Below are 6,120 nucleotides of genomic sequence, written 5' to 3'. Positions count from 1 at the left end.
AAGCTAAAGGTAAAGTTTTGTGTAACCAGCAGTGTGCAGTTGAAACCTCAGACTGAAATCATTATAATTAAGAACATATATATTCCTTTAATTAATCAGGTAAACCCCGTTGAGATCTAGATCTCATTTTCAAGAGGGACCTGTGCAAAAATTTGCAATACATAGCAACCTGGTTACAAGATAAAAACAATTAATACATATGCACAAGTATAAAACAATAAAAACAATTTAAAAACAATGACACTGTTTCATAGAATCTTGTTGCCTATCTTTAAGAACTCCTCGAAATAAGTCCAGTGAAATCATTTCTGACATCTTAAGTTCTAACATGCTCTTTGTCTTCCAGTAAATGAACTCTGAGGCAACTGTATGAATGTCATAATTTGATAACTTACAGGATAGCTTCAAAATGATATATAAAGCAAACAATTTCACCAACCTTCAAGAAGATATATTGTTATATTCAGAACCTTCCTGAAGTACATGCCAAGATGATCAGGTTGAAAAAATCAACAGCTTCATGTATACAAAGGAAAACGTACCTATTTTGTCAACATAATAAATTAAAACTTATTTATTTATTTCTCCCAGCTCAGGAGTTATGTACTCCTGAGCTGGGAAAACATAACTCCCAGCTCAGGAGTTATGTACTCCTGAGCTGGGAAAACATTTTATGTGCATGTTAAATGCTTGTGAATAGACCAAAGACTAAAAACCTCATGTTTGATGGTTGATTCAGATGTGGCTCTTATTGTGTAAAGTCTAATGCAAAAAATAAATACACCATCAAGGATAGATAATATAAACAAGAGCTTGGCCCCAAATTAATTTATTTAAAAGCCCTAACACTCATTGACATATTTTTGAATTTGAATTGAATTTGGACAAAACTTTAGATGGATTCTGATTTTATTTTGTTGAAAAATATGACAGTGATAATGTTAAATAACTTTTCCATACCAAAATCTTGACTGATGTAGTACTCATCAATATCAGTACTGGTGTTAATAATAACAGGTGTCAATAACAGTGAGAGAGCGCCAGGGACTGAGGCTGTTAGGCCTTAGCGTAACTGTTCATCTCCTGGCTGAATCATTTGCTACATATATCTTTCTATTCACTCTTTGCTCCCATCATGTTTATACCTTTTCAAATAAAAGCCTCAACGACTCAAAAATCAATGTTTAAAAAAGTGAAATCAGTTGCAGTCTGCCAAAAAACTGCAATCGGTGCACCCCCTGTGCAAAGCCACAAGAGAACTGTGGACTATGGGAATATGGATTACATGTACATAATTCCAATGTTTTGAGCTTTAGATTTTAAGCAGTGAACTTAAAATTGATCTATTTCAAAATTATTGACACCTGTAAAAATTTAGGAATACACTTACTTATTCAATTTCATTATGTGTTATTTAATTATAACCATGGTAAATATAATTGTTTAGTAATTTTATTTCATTCATTGTGCCATGCCACAATATACACTTCATACATGGTGTTGCTTGATGGTTTTATATTCTTAAAAGGAAACAAAAAAATGTCGCTTTCTTGTATGGCCACCCCGTCCGATAGGAGGCGTTATAGTGAAGTGCCACAGCTGTTCATTCGTTTCTGCCTCATTTCAGTCAAAACCAGGAATGGATTTAATTACTGGAACTGGAGTCTCTTATCGGAATTGAGTGGGGTTTTATGCTCTTCCATTCAGCGGGTGTTGTGTTAAGCAGAGTTAGTCGGGGTTGTGATGCGAACCAGCTCATAGACATTGCCGGAGTGTTGGAGTTCACACAGCAGTCTGGCCTGTTTTTACTAAAAAGCGTTTGTGTCGGACTGCGCTTCCGCCATGTTGAGCTGATTCAAGTTGTGAGTGACTGCTGGGACTGAGGTGACAAGCCCCAGAACCAGACTAGATAGAGTTTAGGGGGCTGTTACCGCGCCGGTGACGCAGGAAAAACACCCAGAAAGCGGAGGAAAAAACGCAGGAATAAGATTTTTCTAGTAACAGGTTTGGTACCCTGCGAAACTGCCACTGATACAGGCCGCGTTTATGTAATATACGACGACACAATCGCTGGAGACTGGACGTATCCCGTGAATAGAGGGGGAAGTCGTATCAAATTCCTGGTGAGTTGTTAGCTGCTTAGCACAGTATGTTGACTGCTGATTGTTAGCCAGCTACTGTTAGCGTCAGCTGGTGCTGTGTGCAAGGTAACGTTGCTGCATTTAGCGATACTTGTATTTCTTAATTGCTGGCATTGCTTTCTCTGGTGGCTACCAAATTACTGAATGTGTCAACGTAAATATAATTTAATTTACGGCCATAAGATTGTGTCTCAAAATTCACTGAGTTAAGGCTAACGTTAGCTACCCGCAAAAGGACCTCGACACTGTCTACATTCTGATAAGAAACATTTCCTTTAAACGTCCCGTGTTTACAAGTTAGCGGCAGGAACATGCAACCAATTTTTGTTTAAATAATGCACTTCGCGATTGCTTTCTGAAAGAAATGCTACTATTTACATTGATTACCTGCAAACCCACCAGTGTGTTATATTTTTGAGTGTTTTGCCCCTGTTCTAACTTTAGAAATACGTATCAGAACACTGTTGGGTTTCAGGAAATAGACGCCTCCCCTGTCATCCTTTGCAAAGATAGCTAGCTAACTTATTCGTAATGTTGAAATGTTTGCAGACTGGCTATAGGTCAACTACATTTTATTGCTTGAATCCCAGCATATATAGACATGTCGATAATCTGCCAAGTTATTTTTATTCAAATATGTTTACTCGCTAGCTAACAGTTGGCTAACATTAACTGTCTAGATTGGCTCCTGTTAGCACGGCCGTCGCTCATTGCAAATGGCGATCTCGTTACATAGTTAGTCAGCAAGAACGGTGTGACAAGTGATTGTTTGCAATCACAAATTTAATTTTTGAAGAAGCTTTGGTATGAGTTTCGGATCGTCCGTTTTTGAAGTACATATTTGCAGGGCGAGTGTTTCGTCAAGGCCCAAACGGACGCCGAGGCCTGAATATGTGACAGCGCAGTGGGCTTTGGACGGTAAGGCCTTCACCGCCTCAAAGCTCGGCTGTCTGGGCGGATCGCCTTGCAGCCAAACCGAACCACAGGAACCGGCGTGAACAACCAAAAACTACCAGGTGTCAATGCTTGGTCGTTGCACTAATTACGCAATGTTGCTGTGTACTTGTCAAACTTTTCGGTCGCTTAGTTTTGAAGAAACTCGACGAGAAACATGCTAATTTTATTCGACCGATTTATCCATCAACAAGATGCCTGGAAATAACTTTGAGTGCTAATATTTAAAAGCCGGCGTTGCACCTTGTCTTATGACCTAAATTCTTCAGAATGTATGTTTGCGTTGCATAAATAACAGGTTTTGTCCTGTTTCAAAGATGACTTTTTCTTTTTTGAGGTTAGAGGTTTATTTTTGAACTGCAATATTCATTACCAGCCCCTGTAACAAGTAGGAAAAACCATATGTAAAAGACAATAAAATCAAACAATGTTTGATTTTATATTTACTAGGTGTATACAATTGGGCCACATATCTGTCCAGAATTTTTATGCTTGCATCATTTTTATTTGGAAATGCACAACGTAAGCATTTCCATATAGCTTTGCATTCATACAGCAGAATAGAAGCACTTTTTGAAGCTTGAAAAAAATATTCGTTGATCCAGTCCTGTGCACTGAACTGGAAGCAAGGATGACAAACTGCTTTGTTTGTGTTGACGTTTTTTAGCATCTGGACAATTTGGTCCTTATCCTCATTTCATATCAATTGCTGCCATTTTGTCCCTACATAGCTCAGTTTCATTCCTGTAAATATAATATTTTGTTCTCATGTACTTTCACCATTTTTTTTTAATCAGTCAATGTTTCTTTGTGGATAAGTATTTTACTGCCTGGTTGAGATAAATATAGAAATGTCCTGATCTTCCGTGCAATTCAACCTATTTTTGTATTATTTTTGAAAGACCTTTTATTACACTCTTCCTCTATTTATTTTGGTTCTGATCCAATATATACTAGTTGACGTTTATAAAATACAAGACTTTGAACCCTAATCAAACCACAATAAATCTTTTTAGTAGTAATCTTTTGCTAGTAGCTATTTATTGAATATGACTAAATTTCCTTAACATAGACTTTAAGTTGACAACTATCTAGTTTTTAGAAACACTTGTTAAATAATGTACTGTATAACATTTAAGTATTACCTGAACCCCATTGTGTGTGATGTATAAAAAACCGAACTACATTGAGCTCTATACACCAACTCGCACAATGCCGTAGATCAGCAAGTAACTTTTTCGAGTCACCCACTCTGACATAGGTTCTACAATATTTTTGACACATTTGGAAATCTGTTGTTGCATTATTTTTAAAATGTTGGTAAAAACATTTGCAACAAGTAGGAGAAATATGTTTGAAATGGCAGAAAGCAGATCAGGTCACTGGGCACAAAATATCGTTGTTGTAACTGCTTAATCAAACATATTTCTGTTTTTTGTTTCACTTTTATAAGGAAATAAACACAAACCGTGTTTTCTTTTTGTCATAAAATCATCTCTTGCTCATTTGAGCAGGTTGTTAAATACTAATAACTTTTAAAAATACATAGAAACTCTCCAGATTTTGCCTTGAGGTTCTCCAAAGTGGGGGGGATACTCTCTGTCTCTACCACACACTCAACTAGTAATGCAGGTGCTGAAGCAAAGGACATTTTACACCTGGATAGTAATCATTCTAGTTTCACATAAGCACTAGAAAATAATGTTTCAATAAATACTTTTTAAAAGTACATTACAGCTCTTGTTAATAAAAGGTGAGAGGTTCAACAGTTATATTTTTCTAGCTTCTTTTTATATGGTTTGAGTTTGTTTACTTGTTAGTATTTAATGCGTGTCAGCACCTTCATTCTGAGTTCGCTGTCTTTTCTGTTTTTGCATTCGTGAGTTTATCTGATAAACTTGGTATTCCTGGGCAGAATGTTCAGCTGAGCAGAGGCCGTGTGATGAATGGACATAATGACACTCTGTCATATGGGTCTTTGTTGATATTGGATTAATTAACTTAAAACTGATGAACATTTTAGTGCTGTCCTTCCTCCTCATAAAAATTGTATCCTGGTAGCGTTGAGTGATGTAGTCAAAAGGAAGTGAAAAAACAGAATTTATGACCAGGTGTTCAAGTGTGAAAGGTAAATTTCCCCTCCCCCCCCCTTTTTTTTTTTTTACATGATTTAGTTTATTTTGTAAAATTTTACAAGTCAGTTGCCTGGGTAGATGAACTAGAACGATATTGCCAAGCACAACCCTGCTGAATCTTGTGTGTGTGTGTTTGATTAGACAACTGATCTGCTGTAAACATCCCCAGAGTGTGTGTGCACAGTCATCCTATGCAGCAGGGAAATATTTGGTATGAAGCCTATGGGGTTTGTGTTCTTTCATGCTATGTTTCACTTTAGCAATGTTTCAGTACTCACTTCAGTCAGCACATGTAAATGACAGCTGTTGGTCAATAACAGTGCACAGATTATCTCCGACTCTCCTTTGACACAGAAAGAAATTAAATCCTATTCAAAACCTTAAGTATTCACAATGTTTAACCCAGATTTTGGTAATGTATGAGGTTACAAACTCGTTTAAAAAAAAAAGTGTATATACTTTTCTCAGAATGTTTGTATCCTGTGGTTGTGTGTTATATCTTAAAGTTTCGACTCTTTCAGTGTTATTTTCATTTACTTCCTCAGCTCTTGTTTCCTGATATGCAATTATGTGGAATTATTTTGAATTCTTTCCACATTTCAGATTGAAGACAACATGAAATGAAGTTTCTCTTATCAGACATGTTTCAGTATGCTTTATTGTATGATTTGAAGTGTTTCAGGGTATCTTGCCTTGAATTTATTTTTTTGTGTAGGACAGAATAATTGATTATTCTAATATGCATGTTTTAGTAGAAAGCTGAAATGCAAGAAAAACATTAACGATATACTAGATATCTTAAGTTTGGTTTTGTCCAGTTATTTTTCAATCCGGAGCTTAAATGCAAAGTTTTCTGGTACGGTATCAAAGAACCTGTGAAAAATTCAAGA

At 36.3% G+C, this 6,120-nt stretch overlaps 1 protein-coding gene across 7 annotated transcripts in view; it reads left to right on the top strand.

Annotated features, from left to right (window-relative positions):
• The first annotated feature begins 1,714 nt into the window (after positions 1-1,714).
• Positions 1,715-6,120, top strand: part of LOC102219610 (probable ubiquitin carboxyl-terminal hydrolase FAF-X) — a 37,418-nt gene continuing 33,012 nt past the window's right edge. For 6 of the 7 annotated variants that reach the window (XM_023336649.1, XM_023336647.1, XM_023336648.1 and 3 more), the window contains exon 1: positions 1,715-2,123. The gene's annotated coding sequence lies outside the window, so the exon portion shown is untranslated. Of the gene's footprint in view, positions 2,124-2,184; positions 2,208-6,120 lie in introns of those variants that run through there. The other variant, XM_023336643.1, reaches the window with a different exon arrangement.

The sequence above is a fragment of the Xiphophorus maculatus genome, chromosome 7 (assembly GCF_002775205.1).
Source record: "Xiphophorus maculatus strain JP 163 A chromosome 7, X_maculatus-5.0-male, whole genome shotgun sequence".
NCBI classification, from domain to species: domain Eukaryota; kingdom Metazoa; phylum Chordata; class Actinopteri; order Cyprinodontiformes; family Poeciliidae; genus Xiphophorus; species Xiphophorus maculatus.
The sequence above is the reverse complement of the archived record's forward strand: the minus strand, read 5'-3'. Positions and strand labels throughout refer to the sequence as shown.